This window comes from Clytia hemisphaerica, unplaced genomic scaffold (genome assembly GCF_902728285.1).
Source record: "Clytia hemisphaerica strain Z4C2 unplaced genomic scaffold, Clytia hemisphaerica genome assembly, whole genome shotgun sequence".
In the NCBI taxonomy this organism is placed as follows: Eukaryota; Metazoa; Cnidaria; class Hydrozoa; order Leptothecata; family Clytiidae; genus Clytia; species Clytia hemisphaerica.
In genome coordinates, this window is record NW_027103748.1 from 776,747 (window position 1) to 791,017 (window position 14,271).

Genomic DNA, 14,271 nt, shown 5'->3' on the forward strand with positions numbered 1-14,271 from the left:
CACAAAAGTATCGGAAATACTGGATTTGGTTTCAAATGAAAATAAGCTGCTTACTTACTACCAAAAAGAAAATCGCTTCCATTCTGTTATCAAAGCAGCGTTCTGTTTTTAACAATTTTTTAAGAGGCATTTGAAAAAAATTTATTAGTTTGATATGAACCCCCTAGCACTCGTTTCCACTCGTTTTCATGTGTTTCCAGTTGTTTTTCATTCGTTTCCACCCGTTTCGCCACTCGTTTCCACTCGTTTCACCACTCGTTTCCACCCGTTTGCACTAGTTTCCCACCCGTTTCGGGGTTTAGTATCTACGAAAAAATTATGAGTCAACATTGAGAAAAGCTATATTTTCTTATTTGGTTAAAAGGAATTTCCCCAAAATACGAAAATCCGTCTTTTAAGGCGAATAAGAATTTCCCGGGAAAAACCACTTCAGTCATTCTTTAGAAAATCTTGCCCTCCATCTTTGTACAAAAAATCTGAAAAAAGTAATGACAGGATTTTGCACAAAGTCCAAAAAACCCTATTTTAGGCAGTTTTTGGCCCAAATTTGCCCAAATATATTTTTTTTCGAAAATCTGGCTCCGACACATTTTAGGCATTGCCATTTTGCATCATTGTGCAAAAAATCAGAAAAAAACAAGTAATACTTTAATGGACCTACCTATTTATAAAACGAATAATTAGAATTTAATGGAAGTAATGTATAATTTTAAATTTCGATTTATATATCTATTGGAACGGAGAAAGCAATTAAGAAACGCATCGATGTTTAACGGTGAAAGAAAAATAATATCGACACTTTAATCAATCATTCAGAGAAAATTAAAACTGCAGTAAAAAAAACATTTAGTTTTCAGTTTTCATTATTTCATCACAGATTGAGGAGTGTCGGGGTGGAGGATGGGGGAGGGGGTAGTCAAAAACAAACTATACACACAAACTCAATCATAATATACATATTAACAAATTTCATATATACAATTTAGAAATTTAAGGACATACAATTTTAGAAATTTAAGAACATAGATTTATATTTTTAGTTATCATTCAGAAAAATCTCGAATCTAAGATTTTGGAAGGAGATTAACAAAAATAGAAAAGTGATCACTGTAAGGAGATGGCATCCATTTGGCAGGGTTGTTGTAATTGTCGTCAAAAATGAGATCTAAGATATTTCCGTCTATGTGGGTGGGGTATTGACAGCGTTGATGAAAAATGTTTGGTGGCAAAACTTCATTTAGGTCATTTCTGTTATCAGGTAAATTGAAATCACCCAGAATGACAGTTGAGTATTCTACTGCATCAATTTGTTCTCGAAGTTGATGAAGTTCAATTTGGAGCGACTGTATGAATAAAGGAATAGAGCTTGTCGGTGGTCTGTAGACTAATACAATGAAAAATATGGATTTGTTTAAACTGACCAAAACTGGAAGCAACTCAATATTACTCACAGTAGTTAACCTCTTTATGATTTTCACTTGTGTTGTATCATAACTAATAGCTAATCCATGTTCAGTTTCTTCATGGATGGTCGTCCAAGTTTTTATTTCTGGATTGTCATCTAATCTTTTTCTAATGTTAGTACCAGTCTCTGTAAAGTATAGTAAGCAACATCTTGATGTGTGGATACTATCTGACAGAAAATGCTCAATGTGTAAGTTCCACGATCTTATGTTAAAAAGACATAAATTCGTGCCCTCCATTTCTTCCAATGGATGGATTATTGGTAGGACCTTATTTACTCTCATTTCTTGCATGGCTATTTTGGCCTTTTTATTGACAACAACATGTTTTTTAGGATTAAAATTCAATAAGTGAATCCTTTCACTTGAAGTTGCACGTGAAAGACACGTGTAAAGTAATCCTGGTCCCACTGGTGCTAAACCTTTACCACTTCTGGTTGATTGATCTAGATCTCCACTGGCGTATTCTAATGTGCTGCCCTGCGCTTTATGAATGGTAGTAGCAAATGCAGTAATTAATGGAAATTGCTTGCGTGTTACTGAAATGTTATCTTTTATTCTAAATGTCAATGTTTCTGGCAGAATTGGAACACATGTTTTCAATTCACCCCGGTATCTCGCGTCTTTTAATTTGTTACCCGCTGAAGGATTATCAAATTGCACCAATATCAATCCTGATGGTTTGTTATCTCTAATGCCTTGAATGTATTTCACAATCCCTGTTGATCCATTTACCAATTTGTCGTCTATATCTTTGTTAATGGTAAGCATGACTCTAGCTCCAACACAAAATGTCACTTCTTTTGGTAGTCCTGCAGTTTCATTGATTGGAACATTTTTGTTCAAGGTTACTTTGGGTTTTGATTCGTCTTTTGCAATTGAGGTATGTTTATTGGGCCAATCATTGCATCTTTTCAAGGAAATCTCATTTTGCTGGTCTTTCAAATGATTCGTTAAATACATTTTCATAAAATTCTCAGGCCATTCAGTTGTGTCAGTATGTTCAAATGACTTGATTTTTTCAATATCAGCAGAGGTGTGGTTACCTTCTCGCAGTCTATTTAATAATGCTGCAAATTCTGAGTCTCCACTCTGTCTTACGATCTCATCTAATTCATAAAGTGAAAACTCTTCCCATGCATAGTTAAAAGGTTTTGGCTCATATATTGAATCTTGTCCAACGGGGACTAGTTGAAAGAAATCTCCAATGAGTGATATTGACACACCACCAAATGATTCTACATAATTTTCTTTGATCTCTTGCAGCCTTCGATTCAAATCATCGAAGCTCTTATCTCCTACCATCGAAATTTCATCAACAAACAGCACTTTTAAATAATTGTACCTCTTTCTCAACACGTTCATTTCATCCCCGTTTAATTTCTTCTTAACGAAGAAAGCTCCCTTTCCATATATGGGTAATTTAAAAGCTGAGTGAAGAGTAGTTCCATCAATATTCGATGCAGCTTTTCCAGTAGATGCAGTAACAAGAACAGAAGGCTCTTTGTCATAGTTTTGTCCTGGTTCTTTCAAAATCTTTTTCAATTGTTCAGTTAATGTTTTGACCAAAAAGCTTTTTCCTACGCCTGCACCACCACTTAATAACAGTCTAAATGGATTTGGTTTCTCAAGAAGTGGATTTTTTTCAGCTAGTTTAAGAGTGACGACATACTTGAAGAGGTAGTTGAAAAAGTTTCGTTGTTTTTCATTGAAGTTAGAGCACATGTTGTAAAATAGGTCAAGTGGCATATCCGGATTCCGTTGAATTGGTAAGTTTCTATTGGGACAGAACCTTTTAGTAATGTAAACAATTCTTTTATAGCCGTTTTGGCAGGGTTGTCGGTGTTGAGTGTATAAACAAAATTGCGGAAACTATCGACCGAATACAAAACTTGAATCACACTATTAAAGAAACAAACATTTTGTCCAAGATTTTTTAGTCCCAATGGTAAATGCTTTGTTTTCTCAGTAAAGGCCGGTTCTAAATGTTGAGTAACGTTTCCCTTGGCTTTAGTAGGTGTTCCTTTAAAACCCTTATTTTTCTTTGGGGTACCTTTGGGTCGTCCACGATTTTCCTGGACTTTATTATCGTCCATTATAAAGTAACGTGAATTAATGCAAATTGGTAGGTCTTCGAATTGGCCAATATTCCGAAATGTTTTCTCACAAACAGTAATATCAGTTTTCACATAAACAGTAATATCAGTTTTCTCAATTATCGTAAAAAGTGCCAACACCACCGCTATAACTAGGTGACTCGTTGGCGCCAACACCACCGCTGGTAATAGGTGACTCGTTGGCAACTGATTTATAAACCTCTCCACCGCTAGAATAGGTGACACCAGGTAAAAATCAGTAAAAATACTATGTACAAAAATAGATATAAGTGTTGTATATTTATTTCAATTGATCTTTTTTTCTTTTCTTATTCCTTTTTTATTTTATTTTTTTACTTTTTTTTTGTTTATTTTTTCTTTTACTTTTTTATTTATTTTTTAACAACAAATTATATCTATTATCCTAAAAAAAATTCGGCTTTTTTGTTTTTCTTCTAAGTTTCTTCTTCTTTTTCTTCTTGTATATCTTTAGTGTGTTGATGTTGTTTTAGTCAGCAGCTTTCCAGGAACTTGTTTTTGTCTTCGTCTTTCTGGTTATTTGCTTGTCTTTTAAGTTCTTATGTAATTGCTGAAGCAACCTTTCTCGAAATTTGAGAAAATTGACGGTTATTCCAAATTATTTCTGATGTGTCAACAATTTGATTCAAATTTCTTTCGAGCTGGGTCTTTTCCTTTGTCTTTATTTTAGATGCGGTTTCAGTTTTTTGTTCTTTATTACTCTGAAGATTGAAAATAAAAATTCATTAATGTATAGTGAGATAACACTTATATTGTGGTTTCAAGAAATATTTCACGAGAGTAGAAATTTTTTCGCGAGAACTTTTTCTATTAATAAACCAAGAATATTTGATCGCGAAAGTTGGGAAAGATTGTACCCTTTTGAGAGAACTTATTTTACAGGAAGAAAATTTCGCGAATTCAAGGAATTTAATTTTGGAGGGGTCATCAAGAAAGTATATCCACACAAATTTGGCCATTTTTAGACCACAATATTCGAATCTCGAAATTCTAAAGCGGTGCAAACAAGTCCGATGAAGACAAAGATAACAAAACAAGGTAAAGATTAGGTTGTATTCTTTGCAAAAGTAGGCAAAAGAGTGATATAATTTTCATAAATGAAAGAAATAAAACCAAACATTTTATTTTAATTACACATCTTAGAAGGATGTTCGCATAAGCTTGACCCCTCCCTCTCTCTTGGGAAGAAATTTTCGCGGAATTTAATTTCGCGATTTTGGGTGTGAATTGCAAAATTAAATTTCGCAGCAAAAATTTCAAAATCTAGCCTTTGAGAGACAAAATTTTCCGGCTCTTAGAGACACTTTTTAAAAACGAGCCCAAAATTCCAAAATCTTGTTTTTGTACCCCTTAGCCAAAAATTTTAAATACGAACTTTGTAACAACGGAAGAAAAAGAGGAAGAACAAAAATAAAATGACGCATATTGTTTTTAAGCAAACTGACAGTTTTAACAAAAGAATGAGCCAGTGAATGTAACATACTTTTCCAAAAAGAAAAACTCCCCTATTTTTCTAATACAGTACAGTACACGTTTACCCCAGACTTTTCTGTCTAGAAGGAGAGCGAAGCATATTTTATAAATTAATGAGTCCAATTTTCTAAATAACTTTCGTTTTTAAAATATAAAGTTAACAAAATATAAACTAAATGTAAAGTAAACAAGCAATGCTTCAAAGAAAAAATACAATGTCTAAAGTCAGATGTACGAAGTGATTCAATAAAAAGCTTGAGCATCTCTTGATGTTTTGGGACCAAATAAAAACTCCAATCTCCTAATACAGTACTCATTTTTTCCAGGTTTTCCTGTGTAGATGGAGACTAAAGCGTATTTTATCAAATGTTATAAATAACTTTTGTTTAAAAAAAATAAAGTATAACAAAATATAATCTAATGTAAAATAAACAATGCTTCAAAGAAAAAATAAAATGTCTAAAGTCAAATGTACGAAGTGACTCAATAAAAAGCTTGGGCATCTTTTGATGTTTTGAGACCGAAAAAATCTAATTTCCTAACAGTACTCATTTATTCCAGGCTTTCCTATGTAGAGGGAGACTAAAGCGTATTTTATCAAATGTTATAAATAACTTTCGTTTTTAAAAATAAAGTATAACAAAATATAAACTAATGTAAAGTAATCAATGCTTGAGAGAAGAAAAATGTGTAAAGTTAGACTCAAGAAAGTTTGGGCAAATTTCGATGCTTTGGGACCAAATAAATGATATTATTATGTCAGTGCTAATTAAATTGGTTGCACTGGTTCTAACTTTCTTTACGTTTATGTATAAGATGAGAAAGATTTTGTGAAATTTAGTTCACTTCTAAGAAAAAGTCAAACTACAGTATTATTTATAAAACACATAACGCATAAAAACGGCGTTTCATTCAAAAATATTATATTCAATGGCTATCGATGGCGCTGATAGTATGAAACAAATATTAACACATGACAATAATTAATGAAATAAGCTACCTTAACGGAATAAATTAATGTGAGAATAAATTAATGCGAATTTGGCCCTTTTTTGCAAAATTAAATTCCGCAAAACTTGAAAATTTCGGTCATTCGCATTCATAAATTCCGCATTTTTTTTAGAGAAAAATTTTGATAATTTTGGGACCCTTTGAGAGATTTTTGCCAAAATTTCGGGAGATTTTCAAATTTGAAACGCTATTTCGCATATTAATTAATTCCGCAAAACCCCTAAAATTAGCCTATTCGCATTAATTTATTCCGCAAAACATAAATTTTTTTGGGGGTCGCTCGCATTAATTAATACCGCATTAATTTATTCTCGCATTAATTTATTCCCTTAAGGTAATCAAAAGATATGCAGAGATTAAAATGAATATATATTATATTCTCTCTAAATAATCAAGCGAGGCGACCGGAATGAAAAGGTTCTGTCTGAAAATATTCAAAAATCTTGTCTATTAACAGCTAAATTAGGGTATAATAAGGAGTTCCGAAAAACTTTTTCCTAAATGGTTTATTGGTGGAGGACAGGAGAGATTAGGGAGGGGGGAATCGAATGGCGAAGGGAGCTGTCCAAAACTTTTAATGAATGTTTTTGACAGTGAAACTCAAAGTTATTAGGTTAGTCTTGATTATTTGTCAATAAAATCAATAAAAATATCAAAAGATTTTTGTAGCACAGCTTACAGCTTAGGGAATAAATTAGTGCGGAATGAATTATTGCGGAATTGGCCCTTTTTCGGAATATTTTGTTCCAGATATTTCACCATATGGTTAATTCGCATATTCAGTTCCGCATTAATCTATTCCCTTAAGGTATGATAACAGTTTCAAAAGAAAAATCATAAACAAAAAAATTTTAAACAATCGTTGAGGTTATATCTTTTCCATTATCACTCAGGGTCTGTTATATCATCATTTCTATGATCAGTGTCTGTTACATCATCTTTCCCATGATCGCATATTTCTAATATTTGGTATGTCTTTTTGTTGTACTTCAAATCAATTCCTTTCAACAGCACTAATTTTTCTTCTAGATAGTTCAAATCACTCGAATAATCATTCAAGTATTTTTGTAGAATTGAAACATCGAATTCTAATGATATTTCATCTCCATTGCTGCTGGTAAGCTCAATATTACCTTGGACGGATTTTTTCAATTTGGCAACATCTGATCTTCGCCCACATTGGTCACATTTAACTGTTCTTGCATTTGTGTCTGGTGATAGAGTGTTGTGACATTCGAATGACGCACATGATAATTTGGAATACAATGATCCTGCTTGGATATCGGGACAACATACCGTTTCACTATTTACTGGTCGCGTATACTTTGTCATGTCTGCTGGCTTTGGTAAAGGAGCATCGTCAATTTCCTGAAACGCTGTAAACTTAGTTGATTCAACTTTCAGGCCATAATAAATGGCTGTTGTCAAATCAGTTACTGTGTAAACGACTCCATCCTTGATGTTTTCCCAAATGTTCCGTTTCCAAATAGTTATTTTGATATCACCAGTGCTGTCAACGATGATGAAATGTTTCATGTCTTTTCCTGACAAATTTTGTTCCTTTAGAGCATATACTGTGCCTTTAATGTTACACAAAGAAGATTGTGTGTTATCAATTTCAACAATATTCTTCATTGGAAGATCTGGAGAAAATTTCTTCGGTAAATCATGTGCAAGGATTTCTAATTTTGAACCACTTTTTGTGTTGAAGAATGTAGCACCGTCTTTCGAATTTAAGTTAAAGAGTGTTACTGCTTTCAACATATTTTCTTTGAATATATTTGGTTGGGGCAGACCCAACTCCATGACTCGGATGGTACTACAGGTTACTTGATCTGTTTTAAGTTTGACATCGAAGAAAATGTTCCCAAATGAAGATAAGACATTTTGGCCAACATGGCAAATTATACCAGTTGCATTAAATCTTTTTGATGGACTGCTGGTAGACGATGGCGATTGAAATGACAAACTTCGTTTTATTTTTGGAGGTGTTGTTTGGTAAGTTCGTTTAGACATTTTTTACTTTGCTGTAAAAAAAAGCAGAAATATATTTCAATGAATCTTCATTATTGTGAGATGACAAATAGAATCTATTATGCAAAAGATGTAAAAAATAAATCAAAATCTAAGAAACCTTTTATTGTATCCTATGAAAAACACCGTAGCCGAGATAGGATTTTAAAAACATCAACTCAGACCGATCCATGACAATGAACAGCAACCAACCGGCTTTTTGAATGCGGGCTTCTAAAAATTTTAGTTTGCTGTCTTGTTGTTTCGTTTTGACGTTATGTTGAAGTAAAGGTATACCTTTTCTAGAAATACAACATCGTGGAAATTGGTAAAAGCAATGATGCACGCTCACTTCCGCTTTCTTTAAAACTTTGAATGTTGTCGACGGGAAAAACACCAAAACACCGTCTGCGCGAGTAAAAGCAAAGTCGACATGGTGCCGTTCCTCAAATATCGAACTTGCTTTTACTCGCCGTCACTCGCAATCCCTCGCCGCACTAGCCGTAGCGATAGAGATATCTCGGATCATATGCTTGGATACATAAACTCTCTACTACGCTTGAACCGAAGGGGAAGATGAAGCCACAGGCTGGAAAAAGCTATTCTTGTAAATTCATAAAGTTAGTAAGGTATTCATTCATTACAACGCTTGATGTTATAAGGGGTGGGTGGGTGGTTTTAAGTCATAACGTCATTTTGACGTTTTGCGTTGTCAATTGAATATGGATGGCTCCCCTTATGGGAAAATCAAAGATGGCGGCATAGGTTTGCCAACTTGATCTGTCTGGGTTTGCTGAATCTTAGAAACCCGATGAAATTCAATACCGACCGACCGACTGGATTTTGGAATATTTTTTTATGTGAAACAGAACATATTATTGATGGTCGCCTAGACCTGTCCACCCAAAAGAGACCATGCTGCTTGCAACCCTAAAGAGAATGATCTTTAATGGGAAGTCAGAAGTGATGTTAATTGATGTTTACAATACCTTATCTGTCATGTTATACCCAGCTAATGTGTAGTCACCAGTCAACAACTATATAAATATTATTGTTAAAATCCAGACTTCCTTTGCTTTGATTTCTTAAATGATCTCTGTAGTGTCTCCTAGTTATAATTAATTGATGTAAAAAATATTTATAGTGATTGATAATGGAGATTTTTAAAGATTGGTGATAGATGCCAAAAGAAATGGTATGTATGCTATAAAGAATGTAAAGATTTTGTAAAGTCTTCATTTCTTTACACCGCCACTTTCCTATCTTGCCTTCTTCCAAAGTGAGTTGTGTTTTACCTGTTAACAGATCATGTTACGATAGGTCCGCAACGCCAAATCTCTTTAGCCATGAACATTCCAAATGAATTTAGCCGCGCGGCCTTGAAAGCGTGTCTCCCGCCGGCGCTAAATTTTGAGATCTGTTTTAAGGTAAGGTTGTGCTGACGCCATCTTTATTGTTCCGCCGAGCCGAGTAGAGGACGGGTTGAAGCCGTTCCGCCCGGGTTCCGCCGAGTCGATCGACCGGAACGACGGGAATCGTAGACGATAAATCTCATGCGTCGGAAACGTCAAGGAGTTTCGCCTAAAGTTGTCCGCAGATCCATCTGTGGAGGTTTAAAATTTCAGATCAGAAAAAAATATTGACCCGGTCCTGAATTTATGTTGGAAGAACTGTTCTTCTAGCATTTTCGGCTATTCCCGGTAATTTTTGAACAGTTCCGTATCGAAAAATGGCTTTTACCATGGATTTGACCCTTGTTTATTGTGAAAATCATAAAAATACGTCTAAAAGCTTTACCATTACTGTTTCTAAAATGCTGACCGAAATACCCAAAAACTGTGATTTCCGGCATATTTCCGGTATTTCCGCCCGGAAAAATCCGTTTTAAAGGAATCAGACTCGGCTCCGTCACATTTTGGGCATTGCCATTTTACATCATTGTGCGAAAAATCATGAAAATCTGTCGAGTATAAGTTGAAAAAATGAAGGAAAACCGTTTTACGCCGGTTTTCGGCTGTTCCGGCGATTTTTAAGGAGTTCCGGATTCAAAGGATGATTTTTTTGGAAATCAAACAATGCTAAGTGGGCATCATCATAAAGAACATTTTTCTGTAAAGAAACAATTAAATAAGTTGAAAAAATGTGACGGAAATGTGAAAAAAACGACGATTTCCGGCACATTTCCGGTTCTACAGACCGCAAAAAAATTTTTTTCGGCAAACGGTTTTCGACACCTTTTCGGCAGTACTAATGTGCATCTATGTGCAAAAAATCGCAAAAAACTAATGATAAAATCTCGAGAAAATCTCAAAAAACCGCTTTTTTCGGGACATTTCCGGTTCTACCGGCCGGAAAAATTTTTTTTTCGAAAATCGGGCTCCATCACATTCGAAGGTTTATAGTAATGCACCTTTGTGCAAAAAATCAGAAAAATTGAATGAGCCAATCTCGAGAAAAGTTGGTAACTAACGAACGAACGAACGAACTAACTAACTAACGAACACGGGTTAATTTATAGGACCTCCACCCCACCGGGGTAGGTCCAAAAATTTATAACACATCTTTCGAGGGTATAACTAAGTACTTCACAACACAACACTCCAGAACACATCCTACCATTAAATAAGTTTAGGGAGAACAATAGTGGGATATAGTTTTCCTAGAAATCAGAACACGTCATTTTGAATAAAAGAATCGAAGATCACGCAACAAGTGAAGATAAGAACACCTGTTTCTCAGAATTGCTACTTCTGTAACTTAAGTAGCCTCTTCTTGCCAGGACACCACTTTCTTGCCATTTTTGGGCAAAAATAGTACACTTCAGGTCTAATTTCATGAAGGATTTTGCCCAAGGGCATGAGGCTCTGAGTATGTTAAGCAACATAAAATTCCGCTTCTAACGGTACCAGGAAACCTAGTGCGGAAATTTTTTCAAGGTTCACCTCTTTTTTGTCACATTTTTTTTTCTTTATTAGAACAAAACACATGTGAACCTATTTTGCCTTATTTTGAGCAAGTTTGGTGAATTTCAGGGATTACTTAGGCAATAAAACAAATAAATTAATTTTGGAGGGAACTTATTTTGGTGAGTAGGCAAAATATTTAATTTAAGCGTGAACTAATTTTGGCAAATTTTGTCTAATTTCGCCAAAATTAGTTCCCTCAAAAATAAGTTCACTTAAGGTAATTTTTTGTCGCTCACTAGTGACTAAAAGTCACACCTGTGACCAAAAGCTTAACCCTCTGTACAGATTTTATTTTTGAAGACCCATTTGTGCTGTAAAATCCCACCGAGATACTTAGACAAGATACAGTATTTTCCTAAACTTATACAATTGAGGTAAAATTTGAATATAATAAGCTCTCATCCCTTGTACAGCACAATAATCAGAATCTTTTGAAATAAACTTACTTGTATTATATTTCATGTGATTACCAGGACTTTCAGATTTTGGTTCGGGAATTTCGTTGCTTGACTGTTCATTATTTGGATACGTGGGGAGTTCGGTGCTTGAATCATCATTACTGTCGTCATTTGAAGAATTACTGTCGTCATTTGAAGTAGCAGGAAAGTCGTTTTGCACGTTAGCGAATGTGTTTTGGGATAGATTCATCGCAGGAGATAAAATGTCTAACAGCTCCGACTTTTCAATACATTGTGAAGTATCCAAATTCATTGATTTAGCAAGGGACTTCAACTCTTTGATGGATTTCAACTTCAAACAATCTGATGAAAAAAAATCGTCCCCAATCAAGCAAAATTGGTTAAGCCCCCCCTCTAAGTTCAGGGAAGGGGGTGCATTGTATTTTGCCCTTAAGTTACAGAAGTAGCAATTCTGAGAAACAGGTGTTCTTATCTTCACTTGTTGCGTGATCTTCGATTCTTTTATTCAAAATGACGTGTTCTGATTTCTAGGAAAACTATATCCCACTATTGTTCTCCCTAAACTTATTTAATGGTAGGATGTGTTCTGAAGTGTTGTGTTGTGAAGTACTTAGTTATACCCTCGAAAGATGTGTTATAAATTTTTCTAGGGTTACAAGGGAACAAGAACACATCAGATTTTCTCTTGATAATACCTAGGGGTAATATCAAGAGAATATCTGATGTGTTCTCATTGAAAGATGTGTTCTGAAGCTTTCTAGGGTTACCTTGGCAACAAGTACAACAAGTACCTTATTTCAGAACACGTCAAGTTTTCTAGCTCTAACATGCCCTCAGAACACATCCCAAAAAAGATCGCCTCGTCAGCTGTTTTCGAAGTTAAGACTTTGAATGATATCCTTATGAATAGAAGTTTTGACGAATTCTGTTTGGGGGTCAATCACTTTGTGGAAGCGAAGCAAGTGTTGTTGATAACTGCCTTTCTTTGTTTATGGTTCTATACCCTGAAAAGACCATTCGTTACCTTTCTGGTTGGATGGTGGTCTTTCTGTCTCAAATTCATCAGTATCGTATTCTGTATCACTATCAATCGTTACAAAATCCTTTTCTCTTGTGTTTACACAACCACAATCTTCAAACTTGGTTAGCTTAAGCTCATCTGAATGCCTAAGGAGAAAATTCAGCCTTTTTGGTTATTATGGACCTGTTACAAGCAGTTGGATACCTCTAATATATCATCAAAATCAAACTAAAACCAGGATCGGCGAATCAACGAGTTACTAAAACCAAAATCGGTGTCATTTTGCTGTAAAATTCGATCTAGAACAGTCTAGAAAGGTTTATTGAGCCAAAAGTACTCGGCAGCTTAAGGCTTAAGTAGTTGGTTAAAAAGCTTACGTTATGCAAAAGCCATTGTTGAGAGCATATCTACGAGATATAGCAATTTTGACGAAGTCAATCAGGTTCTGCCACAGTTTCATTATCATTTCAGAAACTGTTTTATTATGGAGCATTTCTTGAACGATGTAAGCTATCCTGTCCGAATAGATCAATAACTCCGTTGAGGTCATGGTTTCAATACCATATGGTTCGATAAATATTTCTTCTGCCTCCAATACAACATCTAATTTGTTTTCCAGCTATTAAAAAAATATGAGTTAGTAGATCTAAAAGGCAAGGTTTGAACATATAAATTTATACTAACTCAAAATTTTGGGAAAGATAACTCTCTTTACCAATTCTAACTAAAAAACACTCTCGCAGACCCGGTAGGATTTTTTCAACCAATGGGGGCACTCATATGGTCCGGCCCACGGCATCTGCCGCCCTTAAGCGTAGGTTTTTCAAGACCCTCAAAATGCACTGTAAGGGTGTACTTCCGAAGGAGTGCACTACAAGGGTCTTCTTTTAGCTGGATAAACTGTAAGGGTGTGTTCTGAGACTGTTGAATTGCATTGACTCGCACCCAGTTTCATTTGATCTCAGGCTCAGTTTCAGGTGGCTTTAAGCAAGATAAGTTATGAAATCAAACTAAACTGCAAGGTCAAAACGTTCGGTAAAATGCACTGAAAGGGCACCTTTTTACTGCTCAAAGGCTGAACTGTAAGGGTCTGATCTTAAAAGCTATTCTTTTGGTGTCACGTGCCGTCGTTTAGAAACCGAGTGCCCCTCGGGCTCTTAATCCAAACACAGCCATGTTTAGTCATAAAATGTGATAATTACCGCTCCATCTTCGCTTCTCATGAGAAGATTTCCATATTCTTTTATCATAATAATGTATTTCTTTTGTGCTCATCTGTTTGGTTGGCATCGTGTTGATTTTTGTCGGGATGATTCCTTCTCAACCAATTCCTATTAAAAGCAATAAAATTTGTTACAGAGCAAGCCAGGACGCTGCTTGGACCCACCTGATGATTGCAGTCAGAGCAAGTGGAAGTGCTGGAACACCAAGGGGATAATCAGTAATCGTTCGAGTTAAGGAAATTCGATTATAAGAACAGAATTCTTAAGAGATTCAATAAGAGAGATTTCGAGTATCGAGTTTTATGGGGATATCGAGTTGAGGAGGTTCGATTTATGGAAAGTCGACTGTACTTCAAAGATCATAGAACAAATCCAATTTAAATCTGCAAAAACGGCGATTCCCTGTATATTTCCGTCATTTTCGGCCGTAAAAAATTTTCCTTGAAAATTGGACTTTTTGGCATTGCTGGTTTACATCTTTGTGCAAGAATTCAGAAAATAAAATAAAAATAAAATCTCGAGAAAATGGAAAAACGGTTTTCCGGCA